At 53.8% G+C, this 16,808-nt stretch overlaps 1 protein-coding gene across 2 annotated transcripts in view; it reads right to left on the bottom strand.

Moving 5' to 3' along the window:
* LOC137428546 (ras-related protein Rab-3B) overlaps window positions 1-16,120 on the bottom strand; it is a 54,027-nt gene extending 37,907 nt beyond the window's left edge. Inside the window, exon 1 of one of the 2 annotated variants that reach the window (XM_068118459.2) lies at window positions 16,027-16,120. The gene's annotated coding sequence lies outside the window, so the exon portion shown is untranslated. Of the gene's footprint in view, window positions 1-15,963 lie in introns of both variants that reach the window. The other variant, XM_068118465.2, reaches the window with a different exon arrangement.
* Between the last annotated feature and the right edge of the window lie 688 nt (window positions 16,121-16,808).

The following is a 16,808-nucleotide window of genomic DNA, read 5'->3' as shown; positions in this document are numbered from 1 at the left end:
GGCACGCAAACTGCTCGGGCGTATCAGATCAGCGTGATTCGTGCGAGGTCCAGTCCCCGTTCTCGCGGCGGCGTGTGTAACGAAGGTAATTAGGGAATCGACCAGATACCCTTCCGGACGATCGCTACGGGAGTGGCGGCTCGGCCTCGTGGACTTGAAGCTCGAGGGGGAAAGGGTTTAGCCCCCCTCTGTACGTCGATGGGCTCGAGATCCGCAACAATAGCCTCGTTTCTCTCATTATATCGCCTCGTCTCCCTCATTATATCACCTCGTCTCCCTCATTATATCACCTCGTCTCCCTCATTATATCACCTCGTCTCCCTCATTATATCACCTCGTCTCCCTCATTATATCCTCGTTTCTCTCGTTATATCACCTCGTCTCCCTCATTATAACCTCGTCTCCCTCATTATACCCTCGTTTCTCTCATGATATCGCCTCGTTTCCTCATTATATCCTCATTTCTCTCATTATATCACCTCATCTCCCTCATTATATCACCTCGTCTCCCTCATTATTTCCTCGTTTCTCTCATTATATCACCTCGTCTCCCTCATTATACTGCCTCGTCTCCCTCATTATACCACCTCGTCTCCCTCATTATATCACCTCGTCTCCCTCATTATATCCTCGTTTCTCTCATGATATCACCTCATCTCCCTCATTATATCCTCGTTTCTCTCATGATATCACCTCGTCTCCCTCATTATACCTCGTTTCTCTCATTATAGCCTCGTCTCCCTCATTATACCACCTCGTCTCCCTCATTATACCACCTCGTCTCCCTCATTATACCACCTCGTCTCCCTCATTATACCACCTCGTCTCCCTCATTATAGCCTCGTTTCTCTCATGATATCACGTCATCTCCCTCATTATATCCTCATTTCTCTCATGATATCACCTCGTCTCCCTCATTTTATCCTCGTTTCTCTCATTATATCACCTCATCTCCCTCATTATATCCTCGTTTCTCTCATGATATCACCTCGTCTCCCTCATTATATCACCTCGTCTCCCTCATTATATCCTCGTTTCTCTCATTATATCACCTCGTCTCCCTCATTATAACCTCGTCTCCCTCATTATACCCTCGTTTCTCTCATGATATCGCCTCTTTTCCTCATTATATCCTCGTTTCTCTCATTATATCACCACATCTCCCTCATTATATCACCTCGTCTCCCTCATTAAAGCCTCGTTTCTCTCATTATATCTCCTCGTCTCCCTCATTATATCCTCGTTTCTCTCATGATATCACCTCATCTCCCTCATTATATCCTCGTCTCCCTCATTATATCACCTCGTCTCCCTCATTATATTGTTACAGACGCGGTTGTGGATGTTGGTTTACCGAGCGGTTTGGTATGACCACGTCTGCACAGTTTACCCGATTCCACCCGAACGTTGACTAATTGCGCTACGCTAGATCAATTGAGGAAAAGGACACAACGGCTGGGATTAAAATGACACGACACCAAGGGTTCAGTTCTCAAGACCTCCGGAGGAGGTTATATTAGGGCGGAAGGTCAGATTACAACGACAAGAGGGACAGCATAGAAAGACAGGCACTTAGACACACTTATCTTATTCCCGACAGACCACAGATAAACGGGACAAAAACTGACTCACACGGGGATTGATGGCAAGGAAAGCGGGTAGTCGATGGCTCAAGGTGCACTCTTGGCTCAAGGACAGGGTACAGTACGGTCCAGTAGATGCAGGGAGGTCACAGCGCTCGGAGGTCGCGACTGGTTCTTTCCTCTTCAAGCTCGGGGCGCATCTCATGTCACGTCCGGTAAGTGGCCGCGTATATCCGGCGGGGAGTGACACGCCCTCGGCTCGTTAGCTCCGCCCCAGATGGAATCGGCCCGTTGCTTCTCATTGGGTGCGTGCGGGGGGGGGTTACCTGCTCCGCCCTTGACGAGGGGCTGACAGGGAGCCCCTTCGTGGTAACCCCGTCGGAGCGCATGGTCAATGGCGGCTAACCGAGCCGGTGTGAGGACGCACACTCCCCCGCGCCGCGCCGTTGTTGTAGTTGTTGTTGTAGTTGTTGTTGTAGTTGTTGTTTGGGGAAGAAGATGGGAGGAGGTATGGGAAGGTCCTAAACTCACTACTGGTGCCATATAATCACATTCTGGTGCAACGAAGAGTCAGAATTAATGGAAACGAGTCCTTAACTGACATAGACTAAGAATAACTAGCAAGATGTCCGAAAGTTGTCTACGTGAGATGCGGTGGACCTGGGCACGACATTTAATGGGGGAAAAAGGGGAAGGTCGGTTCTACAGAGTGTTATTTACAGGCAATGGGACTAGGGAATGGGGGATTGGGGATAGTTGGGGAGTATTGGGGAAATAGGGGAGTATTTACAAGCGGATATTGAGGCCAAGTCCCATATCCGCAACATTGCACCCTTCTCTACCCTCGGGGCGTCCCGACCCGATAAATTTTTACCTACTTTAGTGTGGCACTCAGATGTAGTTCCCTCTACTATTAACTCTACCCTGAGTGCGACAGTTTTACAGATGTTCACAAATGAGTAAATATGTCCCCCTGCGACGTTGCACCCTTCTCCTCACAGAAACACACCCACAGGATAACCGAATCCGGAAAGAATTCGCAAACTAAACATACAGCCGGTAGGGAGCATTATTTACAAGACTACGCTGATATTTACACTACGATCCAGGACCTGTTTTTGGAGGAACACATGCAGATGTTATGCATAGAGAGAGCACGCATGCCAGCATCGATACACCAATCCACGAGTGCTCTGTGGCCTTACGGCCTTTAATAACGTGCAGAGCACCCCCTCCCAGCACCAAAAGCACCACCCCATCACACAGTCAGCACCATCCGGTGCACCAATAAAGTGTCTATAATCACCGGTGGTGTCGCAGCCGGCCGATGTTCTGCCACTGGTCTTGCCTTCGTGTGGTGCACTTGGCCTTCTTGCCTCTTTCAAAAATAAAGAAAGGCGCCAACCGCGTCCATTTCTATATTGTGGCCGCCAGGGGGCCAACTATTAGTGGTTCACCTGTTTGGCATAGGTGCCCCGTTGACCCAGAGGTCCATCAATGGGTGGTGCTTGGCCGCAAAAGAACTGCGGTCCATTGTGGGTGGCCACAAACATTGCGGTCCATATGGTGTATCGATCCCAGCAGCAAGCAGCGAAAGTGCAGGCCCACAACTGCGGAGCCAGCACCTCTCTCTCCTCTCTCTCTGCCCCAAAGCCAGATCCTCGGAGGTGGGAGACAAAAGAAGCAGACAAGTGAGTAAGGTGGTAAGGGCGCAAAAGTGCACGCAATGTAAGGTAATGCACACTGGGGGCACATGGGAACCAGGTGAGACAGGTACGTTCCTACCGTACGCTCCCCCCCCCCCCACCAGGTAACCTACATGGCCCCTCCCTTACCCCTTACTGTATCCACAAAACACAACACTACCCATAAACATCTACTTTACAAATCAACAAACGTCCCTACTGTCTTCCCCGTTCCTCCCATAAACCAAATTCGTCTTCTCTCCCTCCTAACCAATCAAATTTGCCATTTTCAACTCTCATCAAAATTTGCCATCTCCAACTCAACATCATAATTTGCTATCACCAATTCATCATCAGTCCCTCCTAGGGAGGGAGAGATGGAATCACCCCAATGTCTCATCCACGTCGTGATGCGTCTCACAAATCCTCACAGCAATCTCATTTCCTGCAACAAAACAAAGAAAACACAGGTGTGGAGTCATCATCATCACCACAGGTAAGTGGCTGCGTATGGTGTGACAGGTTCATCAATCCTAACTATTTCCTAAATTACTTTAACAACTTTACACTACCCAGGGTCTTTCTCCGGCCAAACCATTGGCCCTCTTACACTATGGGTTCTAAAAACCAATTCCCATTGGCCAAACTGTGGTGCTTTTCAATTTGGGGTCTCACTCCCCCGATTCATCTCCCGGTGCCCTCGCACAATTTCTGGGCTGTGGCGTGTACCTCTCCCAGTGGGTCTACCCACCTGCACACCTCCACCACTGCAGTTGCCTCCGAGCTTACCTGCTCCTTACCCTAACCTAACTACCTGGGGAAGGCCCTCTGGCGCTCTCCCCACTCGGTGCCCTCTCTGGCACTGGGCTGCCCGATCCACACCCGGGATCCTCAGGCACCCACTCACAACTACCGGCTCCCAGAGCCCACCTGCGGCCTCACCTGGCCGACATCCTCACAGTGGTGGAGTGCCCAACCAACTACACACACTAACAGGCTACACGCCCAGCCATTTCCACAACACTAATGCACCCATCCACAACACCATTCTGCAACCGCACCACAAATGCCAATATCCAACCACAATTTACCTGTACCCTCTACCTAACACTTACACTACCCGCCCCGGGTATCCGTGATGGGGGTCCACTCTTCCCCCATTCACACCTTCGCACCATGCACACCACTCCGTACCACTTACTCCAACTCTCTCCACACACCTGTACCTGCACTCCTGTGCTCTCACACCTGGTGCCACCTGCACCCTTCTCTCCCCAAGCGCATTCGCGCTGATCCACAACACTCATTACTCACACACTGTTCCACACACCTGTCCAGTTGCACACCTGTGCAATCACACCTGTTCAATTCTCACACAGCATCATCTCATCTAACTACTCCCCTCTGAAACTTGCGCTTCCCAGTCGTCCCTTTAAACTATTGCGCTCCCTCGTCATTATCATCCACACTAATCTACCTGCGTCCCCACTACAGGTATCAGTCACTAACTAACCTTAACGTTACCTAAGGTCATCTTCGCTAGATCCCTACACACCATATCCTAACCCACCCGGGCTAGTTTTCACTGCCATACACCCCATAAGCTATTGCGCATTTGCCCCACTATGGGAAGGGTGGCAGGGATGCCCCCCTTACCCACCGGGCCCATCACTCACTACCAATTTGGCACATCAAATTTCAACAAATTAAAAATTTGCCAATCACTACCCATCATCTGCCAAGCACTACTGCCAATCCTTTGCCAATCACCAAATTTTGTTTTTCTCTAATTTTGGGGCCAAAACACTAACCTCATCACACAGTCTACTCACTAATGCCTCTCGGTGCGCCAATTCCTATCCAAAGCCCGGCTTCGTAAAGCCAAGCCATGAATGCGGGTTGTTTGGTGCCAGCGGCTGGACACGTCCCGCATTCGGTGCAGGGCAGGAGGTTTACCCGGGCCGAGATCCCGCGCACCATCTCGGCACAGAGCCATCCCATGGCTCGATCTCGACCTGCCGGAATGCCTCAACAAAAAGTGGTCGCCATGACGACCCTTCCTATCCAGCCGCCCGCTCCGCCTAGTGGAGCACGGACGCGGCCGTTCAAAGCGAGGCCCAGCACGCACCGAGGGCCCGATTCGGCTAAAAGTCGTTCTAACCTCTAACCCGGTTACCGTCGATGCTTCACCTGGACGCTTACACCCCGCAGCCCGTTCCTTGCTCACACATCCAGCCGTGCCCATGCTCCTCGTACCTTTCCTTACACACCCAGGTACCCTCATTCCACTCACAGCCTTGGTCACACACCTGACCACCGAACACCTTGGCACACATTCGTCACCCGCACACCTCACCAACACACCTCTTCGCGCCCCCTCCTCTGTCACCTCCTCTGTGACAATCACAGGTGTGCTCTCATTCGCACACCCAACCACGTGCCTCACTACCAATTCCAGCGTGCATTCCCACTCACGCTCTACCATTCCAGGTGTGCATCCTACCATCCCAGGTGTACATCCTCGCTCACCTGTCACAACCAACTCACTCTCCTTGTCACTCTCACTACTCTCACCTCCATTCTTGACAGCGCACTCACCCTTACTCTTGACAGCGCACTCTTTCCTCATGCACCTGTCCGTCACACACCTTTCTCGCGCACACTCTCCCGTTACACCCTGTGTAACACTTACCACAGGTGTGCATTCTTCTTTGCCTTTGACAGCGCACTCTTTCCCCATGCACCTGTCCGTCACACACCTTTCTCGCGCACACTCCTGCGCACACTCTCCCGTCACACCCTCTGTAACACTTACCACACCGCGCTTCCATGTGCTCCCTCGCACACGCGCTACGACCGACTCACTCTCGCCAGCACCCTCACTCCTTGGCACGCCCTTTTTCCTCACACACCCCAGAGTCGGACTTTCTTGCACACCTCCTTTTTTGCACACCAGACCTGTCGCACACTTCACCAACGGCCTCTCACGAACACCCGGGTCTATCTCGACCCCCAAGCTTCTTAAATCCCCTGGCGCATCATACGCACGACCATATTGGTCACCACTTACACCGGGTCCTCTTCCTCTTCGCTTCTCCTCCATCACCTGCGAATCCCTCATCCGGTTAATGAGCACATCATTACGATCCGAACACAGACTTTGGACCAATTCTTTTACTTCCTCTTTTATCTCCTTCTTATCCCCTCTCCGTCGCTTCTTAATTTCGCTCACCCCTTCTTCCACTTCTTCTAATTTCTGCTTCACCTCCTTTATTCCCCGGTACGTCTCCTCAAGCTCGTCCTCTAAGGCTACCTTGACCGTTTCCAGGTGTGTCCTCACCTGCCGGTCCTTCGTCTCCATTACCTCTATCACCTCGTCCAACCTCGTTGTCAGTCCCTCACGTACCATCTGACATTCCCTCTTTGTCGCTATTAAGTCGTTTTTTATGTCGTTTTGTGTCGCTTTTAAACCTCCTATTACCGCTGTGTTCTTCTTTACCTGGTCCGTTAGTTCTTTTTGTCCCTCTGTTAGCTGCTCCACCTCCTGCGTCAGGTCCTCTATGCCCCCTTGCAATTTTACAGTCCCCTTTCTCACCTCCTTCTCCATGTGCTCCTTACAGTGCCTCACCTCCTCGCGCACTCCTCCGACCTCCTCACCCACTCCTCTTCTGATCTCCTCTCCCATCACTTGCATCTCCTGCCCAGATGCCACCCTCATCTGCTCCATTTCCTCCCTGTGAGCATCCAGTTTGGTTTCTACCCCCATTCTGACCCCCTCTATCTGCTGCCCCATTTGGTTAACTTCCCTTTCCGCTTGGTCCCTCATGTCCCTCAATTTGCCTTCCATCCTGTTTTCTAACCCCTCTAACCCATTTTTCACTCCCTCTATCTGATTCTCCTGGGCAGCCATTCTATTTTCTACCCCCTCTAACCCCTTTTGCATCCCTTCCATTTGATTCTCTTGAGCGGCCATTCTGTTTTCTACCCCCATTAACCCATTTCTCACCTCTTTTATCCCGTTGTCTAACCCCTCAAATTTGTCGTCTAACTTCCCAAATTTCTTGTCTAAACCCTTAAAATTATTGTCTAACCCCTCACCGGTACCCCTCGCTTCGTCCCTCATTACCCCCAATTGGTTTCCCATTACCCCCAATTGCTCACTCCGAGCCCTCGCTTCGTCCCTCATTGCCCCCATTTGGCCCTCCAATCGCTCACTCAATCGCTCACCCAATCGCTTTCTATCAGCCCTCATTTGCTCACAATTCTGGGCCATAAGGGCCTTCATTTGTATTAAAAACAAGTTCAAATCCACCGGTGGCGCCACTACGGTCGCGGGCGTGGACGCCGTGGCCACCTTGTGCACGACAACGCTATTTTGCGACCCTGCCGCCCTCACTGCTTCGCTCTCCTCCTGTCCCTCATGTCCCTCAATTTGGTCCTGGACCGACCCTGCCTCACTCTCCCCTACCGGACCCCAGCTGTCTTGATCCGCCATAGCGCGACTTTCAAAATTCGGGTTTTTATACAACAAAACAAATTTCGGCCGCTCCAAATTTTGACCAAAAATTTTTTTTTTCCTCTATTCGTTTTTTTTAAAAAAATTTGGTCGGGCCTCGAATCCCACTCCCAGACACCATTTGTTACAGACGCGGTTGTGGATATTGGTTTACCGAGCGGTTTGGTATGACCACGTCTGCACAGTTTACCCGATTCCACCCGAACGTTGACTAATTGCGCTACGCTAGATCAATTGAGGAAAAGGACACAACGGCTGGGATTAAAATGACACGACACCAAGGGTTCAGTTCTCAAGACCTCCGGAGGAGGTTATATTAGGGCGGAAGGTCAGATTACAACGACAAGAGGGACAGCATAGAAAGACAGGCACTTAGACACACTTATCTTATTCCCGACAGACCACAGATAAACGGGACAAAAACTGACTCACACGGGGATTGATGGCAAGGAAAGCGGGTAGTCGATGGCTCAAGGTGCACTCTTGGCTCAAGGACAGGGTACAGTACGGTCCAGTAGATGCAGGGAGGTCACAGCGCTCGGAGGTCGCGACTGGTTCTTTCCTCTTCAAGCTCGGGGCGCATCTCATGTCACGTCCGGTAAGTGGCCGCGTATATCCGGCGGGGAGTGACACGCCCTCGGCTCGTTAGCTCCGCCCCAGATGGAATCGGCCCGTTGCTTCTCATTGGGTGCGTGCGGGGGGGGTTACCTGCTCCGCCCTTGACGAGGGGCTGACAGGGAGCCCCTTCGTGGTAACCCCGTCGGAGCGCATGGTCAATGGCGGCTAACCGAGCCGGTGTGAGGACGCACACTCCCCCGCGCCGCGCCGTTGTTGTAGTTGTTGTTGTAGTTGTTGTTGTAGTTGTTGTTTGGGGAAGAAGATGGGAGGAGGTATGGGAAGGTCCTAAACTCACTACTGGTGCCATATAATCACATTCTGGTGCAACGAAGAGTCAGAATTAATGGAAACGAGTCCTTAACTGACATAGACTAAGAATAACTAGCAAGATGTCCGAAAGTTGTCTACGTGAGATGCGGTGGACCTGGGCACGACATTTAATGGGGGAAAAAGGGGAAGGTCGGTTCTACAGAGTGTTATTTACAGGCAATGGGACTAGGGAATGGGGGATTGGGGATAGTTGGGGAGTATTGGGGAAATAGGGGAGTATTTACAAGCGGATATTGAGGCCAAGTCCCATATCCGCAACAATATCCTCGTTTCTCTCATTATATCCCCTCATCTCCCTCATTATATCCTCGTTTCTCTCATTATATCACCTCATCTCCCTCATTATATCACCTCGTCTCCCTCATTATATCACCTCGTCTCCCTCATTATATCACCTCGTCTCCCTCATTATATCACCTCGTCTCCCTCATTATATCCTCGTCTCCCTCATTATATCACCTCATCTCCCTCATTATATATCCTCGTCTTCCTCATTATATCACCTCGTCTCCCTCATTATATCACCTCGTCTCCCTCATTAAAGCCTCATCTCCCTCATTATATCACCTCGTCTCCCTCATTATATCCTCGTTTCTCTCATATCACCACGTCTCCCTCATTATGTCCCCGTCTCCCTCATTATATCACCTCGTCTCCCTCATTATATCATCGTTTCTCTCATTATATCACCTCGTCTCCCTCATTATATCACCTCGTCTCCCTCATTATATCACCTCGTCTCCCTCATGATATCCTCGTTTCTCTCATGATATCCTCATTTCTCTCATGATATCGCCTCGTTTCCCTCATTATATCCTCGTTTCTCTCATTATATCACCTCGTCTCCCTCATTATAGCCTCGTCTCCCTCAATATATCCTTGTCTCCCTCATTATATCCTCGTTTCTCTCATATCGCCTCGTGTCCCTCATTATATCACCTCGTCTCCCTCATTATATCACCTCGTCTCCCTCATGATAGCCTCGTTTCTCTCATTATATCACCTTGTCTCCCTCATTATATCCTCGTTTCTCTCATGATATCGCCTCGTTTCCCTCATTAAATCCTCCTTTCTCTCATTATATCACCTCGTCTCCCTCATTATATCACCTCGTCTTCCTCATTATATCACCTCGTCTCCCTCATTATAGCCTCGTCTCCCTCATTATATCACCTCGTCTCCCTCATTATATCACCTCGTCTCCCTCATTATATCACCTCGTCTCCCTCATTATATCACCTCGTCTCCCTCATTATATCCTTGTCTCGCTCATTATATCCTCGTTTCTCTCATGATATCGCCTCGTCTCCCTCATTATATCACCTCGTCTCCCTCATTATATCACCTCGTCTCCCTCATTATATCACCTCGTCTCCCTCATTATATCACCTCGTCTCCCTCATTATATCCTCGTCTCCCTCATTATATCACCTCGTCTCCCTCATTATAGCCTCGTCTCCCTCATTATATCACCTCGTCTCCCTCATTATATCACCTCGTCTCCCTCATTATATCACCTCGTCTCCCTCATTATATCCTTGTCTCGCTCATTATATCCTCGTTTCTCTCATGATATCGCCTCGTCTCCCTCATTATATCACCTCGTCTCCCTCATTATATCACCTCGTCTCCCTCATTATATCACCTCGTCTCCCTCATTATATCACCTCGTCTCCCTCATTATAGCCTCGTCTCCCTCATTATATCACCTCGTCTCCCTCATTATAGCCTCGTCTCCCTCATTATATCACCTCGTCTCCCTCATTATATCACCTCGTCTCCCTCATTATATGATCGTTTCTCTCATGATATCGCCTCGTCTCCCTCATTATATTGTAGCGGCTACTGCTGGGTTTTCACAATCGCCTTGCACCTATCAAGGACGCGGAGCGATCACCATGCCGGGCTCGTCCAGGACGCCCGGGCAGGCCCGCGCTCAACTTGCCAGGCCTCGGTCGGGACGTCCGGGCATGCCCGGGCAGGCTCGCCCTCAACTTGCCAGGCCGCAGCCAGGACGCTTGGCCACGCCCCCTCTCGCCTTTCCTGGGCAAACGCTCCGGGATAATGTGTGTATATATATTGCTGCCCGATAAACGGGCTTTTGAGAGTACCTGAGTGTTTTGTTTGAATAAAGCAACTCGGACGAATTCCAGCTTTTTGTCGCGTCCATTCTTCCGATCGACGTGGGAGCCCGAGCTCCTTCATTGGTGACCTACCGACATGGACACGGCAGTGGCCCTTAAACTGCCTACCTTCTGGGAGGCTCACGCGGCGGTTTGGTTCGCACAGGCGGACTCCCTGTTCGCCCTGCGAGGCATCACGGCCGACGACACCGCTTCCACCATGTGGTAGCAGCGCTCGGTTCAGCCACCGCGGCCCGCGCCCTGAGCCTCCTCGAGAGCCCGCCAGCCGCTGACAAATACGGCGTGATTAAAAAGCTCCTCCTCGACGCTTTCGCCCTCCCATCGGCGGAACGCGCACGGCGCCTGCTTGACCTGCCCGAGCTCGGCGACACGCGCCCTTCTGAGCAAATGGACTACATGCTTTCGCTGCTCGGCGAGCACGCTCCGGCATTCCTATTCCGGGAGCTGTTCCTCCGTCAGCTGCCTAGCCCGGTACGCCTCGCCCTGGCAAGCACGACGATCACGGATCCCCGTGCCCTTGCCAGGGAAGCCGACAAGATCTCCGCCGCAGGCCAGCGCATCGCAGCAGCGACCTGGGGCCCACCACCATCCGACGCAACACCCATGGTGCCCGAGCACCCGGCACGGTCGACGACCGAACTGCCGACGCAATTGGCGGCCGCTACACCGAGCCGACCACCTCCAGCACGACGACCGGGGCCTCCACCTGACCAAGCGTGGTGTTACTATCATGCCAGGTTCGGACAGAAGGACCGGACATGCCGACCCCCGTGCACCTTCGGCAGGCCGGGAAACGGCCGGGCCGGCGTTCATTACCAGCCATGAGCGCCGGCCACACGGGCAACTTACTGTTCATCACGGATAAAGCGTCCGGACGGCGCTTCCTGTGCGACACCGGCGCCCAACTGAGCATCATACTCGCCTCTGACCAGGACAGGCAGTCCGCGGTTTGCGGCCCCTCCTTGGTTGCGGCCAACGGATCGGCCATCCGCACCTTCGGCCCGCGCAACGTCACCCTCTGCTTCGGTGGCCAATGCTTTACTTGGACGTTTGTAACCGCAAACGTGCCCATGGCTCTGCTAGGCGCCGACTTCCTCTGCGCACACGGACTGCTGGTGGACGTCCAATGGCGTCGTTTAATCAACGCCGAAACCTTCAGCTCCCTGGTATGCACATTGAGCAGCTCCGCGCCGACCGAGCTGGCATGCGCCCTCCCGGCGGCAAACGAGTTTGCTCGCCTGCTCACGGAGTTCCCGGCCCTCACGCGGCCGACGTTTTCGGCCGTCGCAGTACGGCATGGGATCGAGCACCACATACCAACCACGGGCCCGCCGGTCTACGCCAGAGCCCGCCGCCTCGACCCAGCCAAGCTCGCCATGGCCAAAGCCGAGTTCGACGCTTTAGAACACCTCGGCATCGTGCGGCGCTCCGATAGCGCATGGGCTTCGCCACTACACATCGTCCCAAAGCCAGGGGGCAGCTGGCGCCCATGTGGCGACTACCGCCGCCTTAACGACGCTACCACCCCCGACAGGTATATGATCCCGCACATCCAACACTTCTCCGCCCGTCTGGCGGGATGGGTCATTTTTTCGAAAATTGATCTCATACGGGGATATCACCAGGTACCTGTCAGGGCGGCCGACGTCCCTAAAACGGCAGTTATCACGCCGTTCGGCTTATTCGAATTCTTACGGATGCCGTTTGGTCTCAAGAACGTGGCTCAGGCGTTCCAGCGCTTGATGGACGGCGTGCTGCGTGACCTGCTGTTCCTTTTCGTTTACCTGGACGACATCCTCGTCGCCAGCACGTCCCGGGCCGAGCACCTCCTCCACCTCCGAACACTGTTCGGGCGCCTCAGCGAGCATGGCCTCATCGTCAACCCAGCCAAATGCCACTTCGGCACGACGGCCGTTGATTTTTTGGGCCACCACATCACCAAGAACGGGGCCGTGCTGCTGCCAACCAAGGTCGAGGCCATCACCACGTTCCCGCGTCCCTGCACCATAAAGGCCCTGCAGGAATGCCTGGGAATGGTGAATTTTTATCACCGCTTCGTGCCCCGCGCTGCTCAACTCATGCGGCCCCTCTACGAAGCCCTCCGGGGAAAGCCGGCCAAGCACGACATCGCCTGGTCCGCAGCAATGGACGCGGCCTTCCAAAGCTCAAAGCGGGCCCTCGCCGACGCAACACTGCTCGCTCACCCGGTGCTCAACGCTCCCATCGCCCTCACCATGGATGCCTCCGACTACGCGGTGGGCGCCGTACATGAGCAATGGGTGAACGGGGTTTGGCAGCCACTCGTTTTTTTCAGCCGGCAGCTCCGGCCGAACGAGCTCAAATACAGCACGTTTGACCATGAGCTCCTCGGTCTACACCTGGCCGTCCGCCATTTCCGCCACCTCCTGGAGGGCTGACCTTTCACGGCGTTCGTCGACCACAAGCCGTTGGTTTACGCAATGGCCAAGGTCACGGAGCCGTGGTCGACCCACCAACAGCGACACCTCTCCGCTGTGTCGGAGTTTACCACGGACATCCGGTACGTCGCCGGCAAAAACAACGCTGTGGCCGACTGTCTTTCCCGGGCCAGCGCGAACGCGGTCCACCTGGGCGTGGACTTCGCGCTTATGGCGGCGGACCAAACCACCGACACCACGGTGCAAGCCCTCCGGGCGGCAGACACGGGCCTCCGCCTGGCCGACATCCCCTTCGCGGACACTGTCCTGCTCTGCGACGTCTCCCAAGGCCAGCCTCGCCCCATCGTGCCCGTCACCTGGCAACGCCGCATCTTCGCCTCCCTCCACGGCCTTTCCCACCCGGGCCGGAAAGCTTCCCAGAAGCTGGTGTCGGCACGATTCGTCTGGCACAGCCTTCGTCGGGACGTCCGCGATTGGACCAGCACCTGCACAGCCTGCCAACGGGCCAAGGTCCACCGACACACCCAGGCCCCGCTGGCACCTTTCACCGTGCCCGAACGACGTTTCGACCACGTCAACGTGGATCTGGTGGGCCCCCTCCCCCCATCACGGGGGTTCACACACCTGCTCACCATGATGGACAGGACCACCAGGTGGCCGGAGGCCGTTCCCCTCATCTCCACCACCACCGCCGACGTGGGGCAGGCTTTCATCGCCACCTGGGTCGCCCGCTTCGGCGCACCGGCGGACATCTCGTCAGACCGCGGACCACAGTTCACCTCTGAGCTGTGGGGCGCAGTCGCCCGCAACCTGGGGGTCAAGCTCCACCGTACTACGGCCTACCACCCCCAAGCAAACGGGTTGTGCGAGCCATTCCACCGCTCCATGAAGGCCGCGCTCATGGCCGGCCTTCAAGACGGCGGTTGGGCCGACCGGCTGCCGTGGGTCCTTTTGGGCCTCCGCACGGCCCCCAAGGAGGACCTCCAGGCATCCACCGCCGAGCTTGTCTACGGCCAGGCGCTACGCATCCCGGGCGAATTCGTGCCCGACGCTACCAGTCCCTGGTCCGCAGCTCACCAGCGCTCGGACCTCCAGGAGGCCGCCCGACGGTTTGCCCCCGTGCCAACATCCCACCACGGTGACCCCCAGTCCTACGTCCCCCCAGCACTTCGCACAGCGGAGTATGTTTTTGTGCGTCAGGACGCACATCGGGGGCCACTTCGGCCGCCGTACGACGGGCCCTTCCGGGTCCTGCGATGGGACGACAAGTCGTTCGTCATCGACATCGGCGGCAGGTCGGACCGGATTGCGGTGGACCGCCTCAAGCCGGCGCACGTGGACGTCGACCAACCACCACGGGTGGCCCTTCCGCCGCGGCGAGGCCGCCCCCCATCCACGGTGCCCCCCACTCGACCGCCCACCACCACACCGGACCCCCCCCCCCCCCACGACCCGCCAGGGGTCGCTTTGGCTGGGTCATCAGGACCCCCCTCAAATTGACCCTGCCGGTGCAAGTCGCTTCTGGGGGGACGTGTGTAGCGGCTACCGCTGGGTTTTCACAATCGCCTTGCACCTATCAAGGACGCGGAGCGATCACCATGCCCGGCTCATCCAGGACACCCGGGCAGGTCCGCGCTCAACTTGCCAGGCCTCGGTCGGGACGCCCGGGCAGGTCCGCGCTCAACTTGCCAGGCCTCGGTCGGGACGCCCGGGCAGGCTCGCCCTCAACTTGCCAGGCCGCAGCCAGGACGCTCGGCCACGCCCCCTCTCGCCTTTCCTGGGCAAACGCTCCGGGATAATGTGTGTATATATATTGCTGCCCGATAAACCGGCTTTTGAGAGTACCTGAGTGTTTTGTTTGAATAAAGCAACTCGGACGAATTCCAGCTTTTTGTCGCGTCCATTCTTCCGATCGACGTGGGAGCCCGAGCTCCTTCAATATCACCTCGTCTCCCTCATTATATCACCTCGTCTCCCTCATTATATCACCTCGTCTCCCTCATTATAGCCTCGTCTCCCTCATTATATCATGTCGTTTCCTTCATTATATCTTCGTTTCCCTCATGATACCACCTCGTTTTCCTCATAACACCTCGTGTCCCTCATGATATCACATCGTTTTCCTCGTGATATCACCTCGTTTCCCTCATGATACCACCTCGTTTCCCTCATGATACCACCTCGTGTCCTTCATGATATCACATCGTTTTCCTCATGATATCACCTCGTTTTGCTCATGATACCGCCTCGTTTCCGTCATGATACCACCTCGTGTCCCTCATGATATCACATCGTTTTCCTCATGATATCACATCGTTTTCCTCATGATATCACCTTGTTTCCCTCATGATATCACCTCGTGTCCCTCATGATATCACCTCGATTCCCTCATTATGATTATATCACGTCGTTTCCCTTATACTTATAGTCATATCACCTCGTTTCCCTCATTACATCACCATGTGGCATGTTTACCCCTATAATACCACCTTGTCTTCCTCATTAAGCGACATCTATAATACCATCGAGTCAACTGCACCCTGGAGCTAGTTTAGCGAGAGCGCCTTTCTCGCTGTGCACACTTGTTGCGTTTCCTCATCGTCAAGGTTTTGCCAAGGTTTCCCCCGAGCTCATATACACTACCCGATCTCTCACCGCACAACTCCTCACCTTCCACTCGTTGTGAACTCAATCTGCAGACCCGTGAAAATTGCTTGCAATGCTCCCACTCACCCTTCTTGTCTCGCTCTTCCTCTTCTTTTCCCGCTAATAAAGTCCAGGATCCCGCGAGAAACCACGCGTGTGGCACTGATTGAACGAGACGATGTGTAAATGGAGTTATGCCCTCGGAACACAAGACCGAAGGACTATGTTGAGGATGGTGTGTGCATTTGATTAATTTATCTACATGCTCCTCCTTTTCTCTATAAACTGAAACCCCTCACCCCTCCTTGCATGCTGCGACCACATAGAGAGGAGGAACGTCCGTCCGGCCCTCCACACCTGCGCAGAATGTGTTATAAAGGTAACCCGGACCAAAATTGGTGTCTTCAGATCCCCACAACCGAGACCTCCACAAGATGTCACCTCCCGAAAGGTGACAGTCAAGTGATGATGTGAGTTTACAAAAGCGAACATCAACAACGATGGGTGGCTTGTGCTCACTCACTCACATGCTCACTGTTAGTGTTAATTTATCATCCAATCCATGTTCAATCTCCGAGTGACTGAGTCAGGCTTAAGTCAAATCTACTGTATTGTTCTGATCTAATGTCAGTAGGGTGGTGCCGTATCTGGGAGCATGCAGTCTTCCAGATGGGGACATGCTGTACTAACTACTCTTCCTGATGATACCACCTTCACAGGATGACCATGTCTTATATTGACACTTGTGTGTAAAATTTCCCTGCCACTCCATCTGAACTCACCCCTTTTTTTTGTTTCCTTTTTTTTCAATCCCAAAGCCAAAAGCAGGACAGGTCTTCGATACAGACCGGCGTTTCACATTGGGTCGC

The sequence above is a fragment of the Myxine glutinosa genome, chromosome 1 (assembly GCF_964187855.1).
Source record: "Myxine glutinosa chromosome 1, kmMyxGlut1.1, whole genome shotgun sequence".
Lineage (NCBI taxonomy): Eukaryota > Metazoa > Chordata > Myxini > Myxiniformes > Myxinidae > Myxine > Myxine glutinosa.
This window is presented reverse-complemented; position numbering and strand designations above follow the sequence as displayed.